Below are 15,026 nucleotides of genomic sequence, written 5' to 3' on the forward strand. Positions count from 1 at the left end.
AAATACTTATATGCCTTGTATATGTCTATATGATCGTATAGGTTGCAAAAAAAATTTCTCTTTGTACACTTGTGAATTATGCGTAGCCCTATACGACCCATATAGACATGTACAGTCAGCATAAGGGTGGTGTGTAATGAAGATCACATCCAATTGCAAAATCTCTATACATGATTTTACATGGTATATTTTTCCTTTTTCCTTTTCATAATGATATTTTGTTTGTTTTCCTAATATATATACATTTACTCAGACAACTAAAATTTATTAACAAAAAAACTGGAAAAAAATGTGAACTAAAATTTCAGCTACAAAAACAACATAATCATTAATGAAAGTTAAACACAACTTATTATTACAATTTACAACCTTACCAAAACTAAAGTGACTTTATTCAAAAAAAAAATTGCATTTGTGTAAATCAAAACAGTTTCATTTAATCAATTAAAGCACAATAAATAAATACTTTCCCAAATCAAAATCATAGAGCCGTTAAACACCCCCCCCCCCCCCAACCAAAATCTTCAACGGCTACTTTATCCCCAATATTCATAATAAATAAATTCCCAAATCAAATCCCCCACTTCAAACCCCCACTTTCCAATTTCAATCTTTCTCCTTCATCAATCAAACCCAGATTCATTCCAATTCCAACTTCATTCACCATGAACGATCTCCTCACTAAATCATTCACAAGCTATGTCGATCTCAAGAAAGCCACCATGAAAGACCGAGACCTCGAATCCGGCCCCGACCCCCACCTCCAGATGCAACCCATCCAGCAGCCCGATCACCGCCTCACCGACTTCCTACATGAAGCCGAGCTAGTCAAACAGGAGATGCACTCCATCCGTGAAACCCTAGCTCAGCTCGAATCCGCCAACCACGGAATCCAAATCGCTCCACAACCCGGACGCGTTGAAATCCAACCGACGCTTAATTAATAGTAACATTGTTAGTGTGTTGAAGAAGGCCAAGACGATTAAGGCCCGCCTTGAGGAGATGGACCGTGCAAACGCTGAGAGTCGGAGACTGTCCGGGTGTAAATTGGGGACGCCTGTGGATCGGACGAGGACTGCGGTGGCGAACGGGTTGAGGAAGAAGCTGAAGGAGCTGATGATGGACTTTCAGGAGCTGAGGCAGAGGATGTTGAGCGAGTATAAGGAGACCGTCGGCCGGAGGTATTTTACGGTCACCGGAGAAGAGGCGAATGAGGAGGTGATTGAGAAGATTATTCATAGTGGGACTGATGGTCAGGGTGGTAAGGTGCTCCCGGCAGCCGGGCAGACGACTGCGGATCCTCCTGCCGGCTATATCTCTCTATATTCTCATTTTCTTACTCACTGTAACCTTCGTCTTCCGATGATAAGGTTTATAGGTGCGCTCCTTCAATTTTATGGGATTCACATATCCCAAGTTCACCCTTTTGGGTTGGTGCACATGACTCATTTTGAGTTTATGTGCAAAGCTCAGCGCGAAGAGCCTACTCCTCGCCGCTTTCAATATTTTTATAAACCAAAGGTTCAAGATTCTTGGTTTTCGTTTACTCCGCGCAGTCAGAAGGTTAATTGCTCTACTGTCACTTTTAAGAACCTTCATGACTGGACTGAGAAGTTTTTCTACGTCAAAGCTGGTGTTATTCCAATCCACATGACTGTGCGCGCGATCACTTCTGCGCCCGCGGATGACAATGTCCTTAAGAACCCAACGGGCACATGGGTTAAAAAATTAACTGCTGAATCATCCCCCGCCAAGAATATTTGCGAGGAAGCGTTGGTGGAGGTTGGTATGAGCAAGAGGTGGACAGACAGCGAGACTGAGCCTGTCATCCATGTTGATGGCTTAGGTGGGTTGTTTGTTCATTGCATTAATTTTGCGCGAGTATAATTCGTTTTGTTGATATCACTTGTCTTGTTTTATGCAGAAAGCAAGGAATACATCCACGCCGCCTATGACGAGCATACAGAAGGTGGCTCTATCGCCCTGAACGCTGGGGAAGTTGCTTTCCCTGATCGCTTCGATGATATGTTCATCCCTGTCGACTTAGAGTTTTGCTTTGACAGCGATGCGCCTGGTAAGCCCTTGTATTTGTGTTTAGGCCCTTAGAATACCAAATTTGGTTTTAACATTTCTGTTGCGCGTATTGTAGATGCGCTCGCTAATTATGAGTTGGAGCCTGTGGAAGAGGAAGGGGAGGAGGCAGAAGCTGAAGCGCAAAAACTCAAGCGTAAGGCTAAAGGCAAGACTGGCGCAGGGGCCAGTAAAAAACAGAAAAAAGATGATGCCTTTGTTGCCCAGAATCTTCCTCCTACTCAAGTGAAGGGACTTGAGAAAACCAAGGGTTTTACTTCCAAGTTTTTCTCGTCTTCTTTGCCTCAAGGTGTGGGCAGTCCTCCAGTCCACACGAGGTATGGTGCTGCCACCTCATCTCTGCGCGCGGCGGACAAGGGAAGCGGTGCTGCGCCTGCTGTTTCGTCTTCTCCAACAGGTATACTTTGTTTATATTTTGTTGTTTTATGAGCGTGATTCCGATAGAGTTATTAATGAAGCTTTGTTCACTCAAATGTTTGTAGAGTCGGCAACGTTGATGGCTCAACCTCAAGCGCAGCAAGGTGCCAAGGCTATGCCGAAGGTTGTTTTGAAGTCCTCTGTTTTGCCCTCAAAAAGGGGGAAAATGGACTTCATGGCGATGCTTAATTCGCGGACTGCGGTGCGCCAAGGTATTTATTGCACTTTGATTGTCTGATTTTTTCCTTTAGTTCAAGTCATGAATCATTTCTCCTTGTTGGTTTTTTCATAGGAATTATAGCTAGCACACAAGCTGCTGGTGGCACTGCTAGCGCTGGCGCCGTTAGTTCTGCACCTGCTCCAACAAGTACTGAATCTCCCCTTATTGGGATCACTAAGGAGCAGGAGACTATATTTCGCACTACTCTAACAGCGTCAAGACCTCCCTCACCTCCTCCTGCGCGCAGCCCTCCTCGTGAGACTATTTTTGATTCTTCCAAGTCGCAGGAGAAGAGACCTGTTATAGAGGATGATGAGGAGGTTGATTTTGAAAATTCTGATGGTGGCCGCGAAAGCCCTACAGCGCCACGCGATTTCGTGGCGCAGCCTTCTTCTCATGGGGCAGGCAGGAGCTCATCAGCTGGCGCTAACCTTTCTGCCAGTTCTCCTCAGGTATAACTTTATTTTGCTCCGCTGCGCAGACTTCCAAATTAGTGTTTAGATAACTAAAACGTTTCTTTGCGATGCTTTGTGCTTGTAGGGAGCCGATCACATATACCGCCCGAGCTGGAGTATCACTGAAGAGAGCTCATTCCAATCCTTGGGCGTATGTGAAGACTTTTGGGCTCACTCTGTTCCTCTAGCTGAAAGGAGGTTTCAAGAGGACCGCGCTTGCGTGGATTTGCTTAATGACCACCTTTTTGCTGGGTCTGCGTTTTTTGCTGCCTCCCAAGAGCTTTGCAATGATTATATAAAGGTACGTGATGCCCTTGTGGAAGCCAAGCAAGAGGCTAAGATTTCTGCTTGGAATCTTTCTGATGCCCGAGAGAAGGCTGAGAAACTCCAAGCAGAACTTAGCGAGAACCGGGCTAGTTCCAACGCTGCTTTTGTGAAGCGCGGGCTTGAGCTGCAAGCTGCGCGGGAGAAACTACAAGTGGCAGAGGCAGATGCGGCAAAGCACGCGCGTCAAGCGCGTGACCTGGAGTTGGCAGTGGAGGCGCGTGACCAAACTATTGCGCAGGTTAATATTGAAAAATCTTTGTTGGAAAGTGAGGTTGCGCGCCTGAAAGAAGAGCTTGTTGCTGCGCAAGCAGAGAAGAAAGAGGCCTTGGCGGCGGCGGCGTCCGAAAAGGAAGAGCTGAAGCAAGCCAAAGAAACTGTTGAGTTGTTAAACTCTCAGATTCCTGCTTTTGAGACGTCTGTCTCTTCTCTTGCGCAGGATCGTCATTGGCTGGTTTCACAGGGTGTGACTCGTTGCGCTTATGCCATGAAATATTCAGACGAGTTCCAGACCCTTGTGATGGACTGTAATGCGGCGTCGCGCTTGGTGGGTCGGGCTGAGGGGTTTAAGGATGGTTATGAATATGGCATGCTAAAGAAGAATCCATCCGACTACCCTTATCAGCTCGACGCTGTCTGCGCTGACATGGCTGAGGTGGGGGAGAAGTACTTGAATACTCAAATTCCAATCCTTGAGCAGGTATTTTAACTTTAATGTGTTTACTTGACTTATTTTCATAATCTTTTGTACTTATACTGTTCCTTGTGACTTGCAGATAGCCGCGCTTGCTGACCAGCCCGATCTTGGCGCTTTAAAGAAATTACTTGATGAATGTGAAGGGACTGGTGTCAATGATGATGGCGCGGGCAACGCTACCTCTGCCAGTGGCTCTGGCGTGGCCAAAGGACCTACTCCTGACGCTATCATGACAGAAGACGACTATATTCAAGACGAACAGCTTGATTATGGTAAATTTGGAGATGACGAGGAGCGAGCTGTGCCAGATGCTGAGGGAGAAAATAATGATGAGGAAGATGAAGAGGCTGACATTAACACAGAGACTTGAAAAACCCTTTTTGTTTTTTTTTTAGTTGTGTTTGTAGTTTCTACCTCATCATTTGTAAATTTGTGAACTTCTATATTTTGGAATGAAATTTTGTTTTTCCCTTATTCGCATCTTGCGCATTCCCAATTCATCTCTTTATATTGCATGCGTGTGCTTGTTGAATATAAGGTATGCTTACACATTGAAACTTGAACGAGGTTGTACGGAAATTATTTTTACTTGATCCTTAACAGTTGTCATATTTCAAGTTACTTTGCGATATTCTGAATATGCTGACACGTGCCTTGGCATTTCATTATTCCTCTTTTGCGCGACGTTATTGTGCATTTATTATAGGGAATTATGAATGAGTTTTTTAGCCTTTACGTGCCAGTATGTTTTACTCTGTCTATATCCATTATAATCTCATGCGCGGCCCCGACCTGAGACCTTAACAACTATGCTTTGGCATGTGCTTTGCCTTAGTTGTGCTTAGGTATTTTTATGGTCCGGCTGCGCAATACGTAGGATGGATGCTATGAGTAATTTGAGCTAAGGCTCATATTATTGGGCTAAGGCCCTGACGTTTCAGAGTTAAAACTCGTTAACGTGTCTGAGCTTGAAGCTCGCGCATGTATGTTTTACTTCGTTTTATTTTTAGTTTGATGTCAATACAATGTTGTCATATTGCTCAAAATTAATAAAGAGAAGTGTGAAACATGTATGCAAAAGGTAATAGAACGCATATTAAAATAGAGCGTATCATTATTCATAATGGCTTACAAAGCCTTGATTACAAACTTGACAACTTTTACATGAAACATTTTCTAAGTTGTGCTGCGTTCCATGTGCGCGGGATCTTCTTTCCATTTAAATCTTTTAAAGCGTATGCGGCTTTTCCCAATTCTTCCGAGACTTGATAAGGTCCCTCCCAGTTGGGAGACATCTTTCCTGGGGGTATTGCGCGACTAGCTTCATTGTTCCGAAGAACAAAATCATTCTTCTTGAAGTGGCATTCTTTCACGCGCTGATTGTAGTATTTTTCTAGCTTTTTCTTGTATTTGGCTTCACTGATGATAGCCGTCTCTCTGCGTCCCTCAAGTAAATTGAGATCCAACCTCCTTTCTTGCTCGTTATCCGTCTTACTCATCATGAGCACTCCATAGGATGGGCATCCAATCTCTGCTGGAATTATAGCCTCCGTTCCATAGGTTAGGCTGAACGGGGACTCGCCATTGCTGGTTTTGCTTAATGTCCTGTGCGCCCACAGGACATTAGGTAACTCCTCGACCCATGCATGGGACTCTCCTTCCAACCTTTTCTTCAGCCCATTCAGCAAGCTTTTGTTCGCGCGTTCCACTTGGCCATTCCCTTGAGGATGGTATGCTGAAGTGAAGACCTGATTGATGTGCAATTCCTTGAACCAACTGGATATCTTCCTGTCAGTGAATTGTTTGCCATTGTCGCTCACGATTTCCATGGGCAGGCCAAAACGGCATATGATGTGGCTCCAAATAAATTGCTTCATTGCCTCGGCTGTGATTTTTGCCAGTGGCTTGGCTTCAACCCATTTTGTGAAATAGTCTACTGCCACTACCAAAAACTTTACTCGCCCTGGCGCTTGTGGTAAGGGACCCACAATATCGATTGCACACTTGTGGAAAGGCCATGCAGAGGTCACCGGAATCAAGTTGTTCTTAGGCCGCATGGTATTTGGCGCATAGCTCTGACACGCTTTGCATTTTTGGATCTCTTTTACCGCGTCCAAGTACATGTCTGGCCAATAGTAACCTGCGTTCATTGCCTTGGCGATCACCATGCGCGGGCCAGCATGTATTCCACAGATTCCTTCGTGTATTTCTCTGATCACATAACTTGCTTCCTCAGCGTCTAGGCATTTCATGAGTGGTCCAAGATAAGAGCGTCGATATAACGTACCATCGAGCATTTCGTAGTTCTGCGACTTGTGTCTTATCTTCCTCGCCTGTGCGCAATCGTCTGGTACCTTTCCCTCCTTCAAGAATTCCATTATTGGAGTTATCCATGATGAAGGTGTTGTATGAATTACAAGAACAGACTTCGCACCCACTGACGGGTTGCTCATTACTTCCACCCTGACATCTTTGCCAAAATGATCGAAGCTGGTTGATGCCATCTTGTTTAGCGCGTCGGCAGACTTATTTTCACTGCGCGGAATGTGTATGATTCTGAAAAAGTCAAATTGTTCGGTGAGTTTCTTCGCCTGCTCTAGATACAAAGGCATGGTGTTCTCCTTGGCATCATAAAGGTCATTGACTTGTGCTGCTACCAGGTATGAATCTACATGAGCCTCTAGCTTTTTAACTCCGAACTTGTGCGCGATGCGCAAACCAGCCAGCAGGGCTTCATACTCAGCTTCATTGTTGGTGCTCTTGAAATCCAACCTGATTGCGTAAGTATACTCATGATTTTCTGGATCCACCAGTTTGAGGCCTGCGCCGGACCCTTCGTTGTTTGAAGCTCCATCAGTGAATAATCTCCAAACGTTTTCTTCATTACTGGCTTGCGGAGGGTCTACTTTGCGCTGAGCCTCTTCAACTTTTCCTTCAGGGATTTCTGCGATGAAATCAGCTAAGACTTGTCCCTTGATTGCTGGACGAGGCTTATAGGTGATCGTGTGCTCCCCTAATTCCAGCGCCCATTTTGTCAGCCTTCCTGAGAGCGCGGGACGTCGCAAGACTTGCTGGATGTTGTAATCAGTCAGGACTTCAATAGGATGACCATTGAAATATCTGTGAAGCTTGCGCGACGCATGTGTTAGTGATAAAACTAGCTTTTCTATGATGGTGTAGCGCGTCTCAGGATCTGTCAGCACCCGACTTACATAATAAATTGGTGTTTGGATTCCCTTGCGATCCACCAATAATACTGCGCCAATGGCGCGCTCTCCTGCTGACAGGTACAACGTTAAAGTTTCACCAGGTAGTGGAGCTGTGAGCGCAGGCAGATTTATCAGACATTCTTTTATCTCACTGAAAGCTTGCTCGGCCTCAGGCGTCCACTTGAATTGGCTTTTCTTTAAGCAATTTCTCAATGTGTTAATGAATGGGGTAGATTTGCTTGCATGGTTTGCTAGGAACCTGTTAATTGATACCAATCTACCATTCAACTTTTGAACTTCCTTCATGGTGGATGGTGAGGGCATGCCGAGGATAGCCTCCACCTTCTCTGGGTTCACCTTGAAACCATCCTTGGTGACCATTACGCCGAGAAATTTCCCTTCTTCAACACCGAATGTGCATTTGCTCGGGTTGAGCTTCATGTTTACTTCCTTTAGGCGCCGAAGGGTTTCTTCGATGTCTTTGAGCATTTGTTATTCCTCCCTGCTTTTAATCACCAAATCATCCACGTAGACTTCTAAGTTTTTTCCAATCTGCTCGTTGAAAATTGCATCCATGAGTCTTTGGTAAGTGGCTCCTGCATTCTTCAAACCAAAGGGCATTTTTGTGTAACAGAAAACACCCTTGTCAGTTCTGAAAGCAGTCTTGTCTTCATCCTGTGGTGCCATTTGAATTTGGTGATAGCCCTTATAGGCATCCAGGAAACATTTGAGCTTAAACGGCACCACAGAGTCCACCTTCATGTCAATGTTTGGGAGGGGGTACAATCTTTTGGACACGCCTTGTTGAGGTCCTTGAAATCAATGCACATTCTCCATGACCCATTGCTCTTCTTTACCATCACAGGAATGGCTACCCATGTTTGATATCATATTGGGCGAATGATATTCGCGCGCAGTAGATCCTCTACTTGCTAATTCATGGCCTTTGTCTTCTCGTCTCCCATGACTCTTTTCTTTTGAGCAATTGGCTCCACGGACTTGAATGTGTTGAGAGAGTGCTGCGCCAGGTCTCGCGGAACCCCAGTCATATCAGAATGTTGCCACGCGAAGAATGACATATACGTTGTGAGCAATCTTTTCATTCTCACTCTTGTGTCATCTGATATCGTAGCTCCGATTGTGATTGTTTGTTCTGGGAATTTTGGGTTGAGAATCCATTCCTCTGGCGCGTTGTTTGCCACTGGAAGCTTCATTCTCCCCTCTCGAGGTATACTTATTACTGCGCATAAATGATCTCGGTACACAAATGTTACTCCTGTTGGTGTTTGGAACCCCAACGCGCCATGCGCTGGTGACGGTATGGTGTTGAATTGGGCAATCGTTCCTCTGCCCAAGATCATACTATGGCATGAAGTGGTGGGCAAGACCAGGAAGTTGACAATTTCAGCTCGCTTGTGCTTCTCATCCCCCATAGTTAGTTCGAATTGTATCTGACCTAGGGGGTGAATAATTTCATTTGAGACACCCGAGATTGGTGCACTCACAACTTCAAGCCTTGCTTGGTCTGCTGGATCCAACTTCCTGAAACATTGCTCATACATGATGTCTGACTCATTACCGGTGTCCACCAGGACTCTTGACACCTCATAATGAGCGATGTGTGCAGTGATGACTAGAGGGCTGCTGATAGACGGGCCTCCTCTGATTCTTGGAAAGATTACTTGTTGCTCGCGCCAATCCCCTTGGATTTGCGCGCTTCTCTTCCTCGATCTTTGCCCTTGCCTTCTTCCTTCAGCTACACAGATTCTTTTGAATATTTTACTGGCTGCGGCTCCGTCTGGTTGTTCGTTCTCTGGTCTTGGATTTTTTACCAGGTGAGCCAACTTGCCTGATTTCACATCTTTTTCGATCGCATCCTTCAAATGATGGCATGCATCAGTGTTGTGCCCTGTGGATTTGTGAAACTCACAATATTTGCCACTGTTCGGTGGTCCCTTATGGAGTAATGGCCTGGGGTTTTTAAACTGGACATTCTCTTTGCTTAACACTTGCGAAGACGTTTTGGTGATGGGAGTCCATATTCTTGGTAGAGGTCTGTTAGGCTCTCTGCCGCCTTCCTTCTTGTCACCTTCTCCGCGATTAAGAATGTCTTTTTGGGGTTGGGGTGAACTTTGTTGCGCTTGCTTTTCTGTAGGAGAATAATTGGTTTGTTGCAACCTGGACCATACGGAGTTTTGTTTGTGCCTCTTTTCATTGTTGCGTGGTGCTTCTGTTTGATGCCCTTTATCTCTTGCTCTGTCTTGGGCAATTTGTTTTTCATTTCGCGCGAAGACTCGCGATGCTTCCATAAGCTTTGCCCAAGTGGTTGGCATGCCTTCTCTGCTCACGAGAGCTCTGCGGAGTTGATCACTGCGCGCACCTTGTATAAAGGCCACGCGCAAGAGTTGTTCAGTGATGCCTCCAATTGCAAGAGATTCCTGATTGAAACGAGTTATGTAGTCTTCAATGGTTTCATCATTCCTGCGTACGCAGTGCATGATATCATCGGGGTCGCGCGTGTGTCTGCGCTGCTGTACAAAGTGAGCCTGGAACTTTTCCAATAACTCTTCGAACCCATCGATTTGTCCTGTCGGCAAGCTTTCGAACCAGACACGTGCTGCGCCCGTGAGGCAGCGAGCAAACATGTGACACCATGTTGGCATCGTCCAGCTTTCTAAGTTTCCAGTATTATAAAAACCTTGTAAGAAATCATCTGGATCTGTTGTACCATCGTACTTGCCTAAACCACTTGGCATCTTGGTTTTGTGTTGAATGGGAGCCTTCGCAATGCGGTCAGCGAATTTTGAATGTTTTACCAAGATGGCTGGCCTATATGGTGTGGTTACGTCCACTTGCTCTTTCGCTTGTGGGTTGTATGGTGTGTATAAATCCATATCAGCTTTGGCTCCAGGTGCTATGTGCATGTGTGCGCGAAGCTGTGAACCTCCTGCATGAGTATCTCGCGTCTTCTTCATGCTGTGCACCTCTTCCTCATCACTAATATCAGCTTGTTCGGTGTGAACAGAATGACCGTCTTCCAGCGCGCGCGTCTTTTTTGTTGTTCCCTGAATGGTTTGTTTATCAAATGCGAGCCTTTGTGTTAAATCGGCTAACTTTTTATGTTTTACCAACTCATTGTATTTGTCCACTAAACGCCGTTGTTCGTTTATGAGCCATTCTTTAGGGTCATTGGTTTCAACTTCCGGGCCCATTGGTCCTTTTTGTTTTGCACCAGTCAGATTTTGGAACGTGAGATCGTCTGGGGGAGTTTCAGTTTGACTATGAGGTGTTGTGTTGAAGGGATGGTTACTGGTGGTGCGCGCAGTGTCACGCGGCGCCCTCAGAACCTGATGTCCCTCATTAACATCCTCAAGCTCATTATCCTCCAGAACTTGATCATTGTTTCGAGCACCGGAAACCATGGTGAAGAGAAAATTGATGAAATAGTAGTTTTGTTGCCGTTGTAACAGATGATGGCGCCAATGAAGAAGCGTGGATCGACTTACTTGTATACGATCAACGTCCCTCGGGTACGAGTGTGCTATATCACCGATGGTTTTCCGAGATACGAGTTCTTCCACCTACAAAACGAACAGCACCGTGAGCTTACCCCTCAGAAAGGGACAGAGGGGTCCTCTTTGGGGTAACCCTCCGGTGTGAGAATCAGATATTGTAGGATGGGATAATCCGGATGTGAAAATGAGTAAAGGATTTAGAGTATATTTTCCTGCCCCCCTCCAACTGTGGAGGTGGTGTGGTATTTATAGTATAGGGTTTCCAATGGCTGGGCTCAGACCCAATTAGGGCCTTTTTGGCCTCCTCCTATTGCTTCGCGCCACGTGTACTTAGGACACCTGGTGCTTTTTCATTGATTATTCTCTGACCAAGGTATTTCACCTGACCCATGTGCCATCACGTGGTGGCACATGGGCTTTGCTGAGTTGTCCACCCTTCATTGGCAGCTGTCAACATCAGCACATTCTTTATTCCTTAAAAGATATCTTCTGGAAGGTTGCCTGATTAGTACAATCATGGTTGTCCTTATCCTGATTTGGATTAGTCTATTGTCTCATTTGTTGTGTGTCGCTTACGCGCGGCCTTTATGCACCTATCCCGGGGATGCGCAAGGTCTTCTCTTTATTCTCACAGATGTTTCATGCGCTTGCGCATATGTGATATGCGCCACGCGCAGATGTTTCATGCGCTTGCGCATAGGTTTTGGCTTTGTGTCTTCATGACATCCTGATTTCAAGCCTCTTGTGTATATCTTGTGGGTTGACCCGCCCCGCTCGATGTTAAGGCGGGTGCATACCTCTTCAGTCAGGGTGGTGAGGAGTTTATGTCAAGGGCAATTCAGGTATTATAAATATTGTTACTGTTTCGGGTTGGGATTATTATTCAGTTTCAAACTGATTAAATTGAAAATCGAACATCATTGAAACTGAGCCGAGCTAATCTATTTGTTTTTCGGTTCGCTTTTTGGTCAAAATCGAGTTGGGTTTCGGGTTTACAGAATTTTGAACATGGATCAAACCAAATATTTATGCTTATTTTAGTTTGTTTATTTAACCAGATCTAGTTACCGTTTTAACCAAGTTTATTCACATCAGCTGATAATATTGGCATAGAAATTTTTAAAAGTAATTATATTGATTTTTTTCTTCTGCTTAGCCGAAAGCGGAACCGGATTGAAATCTAACTGAGCTATATATCGGTTTTGGGTAGAAACTAGATTGGTTTTGCTGTTAAAGCCAGTTAAACCGAAAAATGAACCGGATTGAAATCAAAACAAATTTTATATCGGTTTTGGGTCGAAACTAATATGGTTTTGCTGTTAAAGCCAAATAAACCAAAAAATAGATTAAATTGAAAAAGCGAACATTATTGAAACTAAACTGAGCTATCTATTTGGCTTTCGGTTTGGTTTTTGGTCAAAATTTAGTTGGGTTTCGGATTTTCAGATATTTGAACAGTTTTAACCAAATTTATTCACATCAACTGTTTATTTTATGCCCATTAAGCCGAAAGCAAACCGAGTTATAAATCAGTTTTGGGTCGAAACTAAATTGGTTTTGCTGTTAAAGCCAATTAAACCAAAATCTGAACTGCACTGAAATCAAACGAATTTGGGTTGAATTTTGGATTTTGAAAATCTGAATTTGGGTCGAAAATAAACGCATATTAGGTAAGCCGAATAAATAAAATATTAAGTAATGATTATTTAAGTTAAATTCAACTACAATTACAGTTTAGCTAAATTCAATTACAATTTAAATTTGTGTATTTGGTGGAAAACTGAATTTGAATCGGTTGTTTCACCAAAAAGTCGAAAACCGAACAATGAACTTCCTATTCGTGTTGGACTTATATCATTGCGTTGAATTTACAGGAGCATGGGAGGGGAAAGGTGTTGGAGACAGTGGTAGAGATACAAGACCGCCACGATGCAGCCAAGGAGATCGAGACAAGCCTTCTCGAGCTCCACCAAGTGTTCTTGGACATGGCGGTGATGGTTGAGGCTCAAGGCGAGAAAATGGATGATATCGAGCACCATGTGATGAATGCTGCCCAATATGTGAATGATGGGACTAAGAACCTCAAGACCGCGAAAGGGTACCAAAGACAAAGCAGAAAGTGTATGTGTATCGGGATCATACTTTTGTTGATCATCATCCTCGTGATCGTCATCCCAATCGTCACCAGTGTTACCAAATCTTAAGGAGTGAAGGCTACATATGTGTGTCCTGTTTTATTTTATTCTTTTGTCGAGTCATGAGTGAGTGGTTAATGTGTTTCTTGAATGAATATTGAAAGTTAGATCTTACTATTTGAGTGCTCTTGTTTTGAATTTTGTGATTAGTTGACTAAGTTTAGAAACGGCTATGGGTTGTGTTTGATGTCCATAACCCGTTGGGTAATGACTAATTATTATATACAGTATAACCGGGTATAGTCAACCAAAAAGCATGGGCTGGGAAGCTCTAAATCCTCTGATGAATTTGGCCCAATAAGTAATTTTATTGGCCTAATATTAAAAGATCACAAAATAAATGGTTAATTCAGAAACTGAAAAAAAAAACTTTTCGACGCGCAAAAAAACCCGAACCCGGACACCCAGTAATACCCAAAAACCCGAACCGGTTCTATACCCGGAAGCGGGTTTTATCAATACCCAAAACCGGGTATTTCAAATACCCGATGCATACCCGAAAAATACTCATAAAAGTGCAAACTTTTAAAAAATCCAATCCATACCCGAAAAATACCTCGGAAAAAAGCCAGAAAAAACCAACAAATAAGGTTTTTTCAATACCCGAAAATAAGGTATTCAAATACTCGGATTAAAATACCCGGAGACCCGAATCCGATGCATAGGGTATGAATTTTAGAGGCAATACCAGAGACCCGAACCCGACCCGGTTTTTACCAATACCTGAACCCGGTATTTGAAAAACCGGTTTTGCCGCCTCTATGCGTTGTAGACTTGTAGTTGTAGGCTTGATCTTTTAATTGGGCCTGGATGGGCTGCTTGAGGATGGCCAATGTTTTAGCCCAGTATTTGATTACATAGTTTTACAAGAATTAGACTATAGCATTGAACACAAGCTATCAAGTTGCAAACTATCATCATATCATAAATGTTGGAAAATACATAATACGAACAAAAATTTCCAACTCATTAACAAAATCTAGGGAATTACATCTCAATTCTTAATCAAAACTGATGAAATTACATATCATCCAATTCACAAAATCTAAGACACCTAATTAGAAACTAAAGAACCTCAACAATCAACATGAATAGTTGAAATCGTTAAGCCATCAAACAACACTTTTCGCAGCTTCGGGTCTCTAAACCGGCACGATCGCAAAGCATAACTCTCGGTCTTTACGAAACGACCAAACTTGAATCATTGTGTAACTCTTCAAAACCATCTTATTACAAGCCACAAACTCGTTCCAGTTCGTCTTCAAAACAAAGTTATCGGTATTCTTCATATGCCAAGTCTTCAACCTCAGCGGTTTCTCAAACATCTTCATCGTCGGACCCACCACCTTAACCTCCATACCATCTTTACTCCCATCCTCAATAACCCGCATCTCGTCAACAGTCAAGAACTCGTGTGGGCGCGTCACAAGCTGCTTAACCGGCATGTTTAACCTGTTCTGGGTCGTATTCAAATCACTCTCGTACAACGATTTCTGGATCACCAACTTCATGTCTAGACCGAACATCTCACCCGTGATGAACCGCTTCAACTGGTCGGTTGAGTCGTTGTTCACCACCGGTCCATACACCATCTTCTTGGGCACCTTCCTCTTCTTTTTCTTCTCCATCAACACACTTTCGGGTTTCTTGATTATCGCGTTTTCGGTTAACTTTTTAACTTCTTGATCATCTTCGAATGTAACAAAACAACGTTTCTTTATAGGCAAGAACCTGAGTTCATAACATGCAACGTGTTAGTATATGATGAAAACTTAAGTTATATAACATGTTAAAAGATACTGGAAATAATAATAATAATATTATTATTATTATTATTATTATTTGTATATACACATACCATTCTTGAATAAACTTTTTAACTTGCTGATTATCATACTTGTCT

The 15,026-nt window shown here is 43.6% G+C and overlaps 1 pseudogene across 1 annotated transcript; it reads left to right on the top strand.

Annotated features, from left to right (window-relative positions):
• Positions 1–644: 644 nt before the first annotated feature.
• On the top strand, positions 645–13,173 carry LOC143602859 (syntaxin-related protein KNOLLE-like; annotated as a pseudogene). Its single transcript, XR_013147930.1, has 3 exons — positions 645–1,266; positions 11,747–11,770; positions 12,803–13,173. The product of XR_013147930.1 is annotated as a syntaxin-related protein KNOLLE-like (transcript).
• Positions 13,174–15,026: the final 1,853 nt, after the last annotated feature.

Source organism: Bidens hawaiensis, unplaced genomic scaffold, assembly GCF_021521415.1.
Source record: "Bidens hawaiensis isolate Kalapana, Puna unplaced genomic scaffold, B.hawaiensis_p1.1 tig00059939_1, whole genome shotgun sequence".
NCBI lineage: Eukaryota > Viridiplantae > Streptophyta > Magnoliopsida > Asterales > Asteraceae > Bidens > Bidens hawaiensis.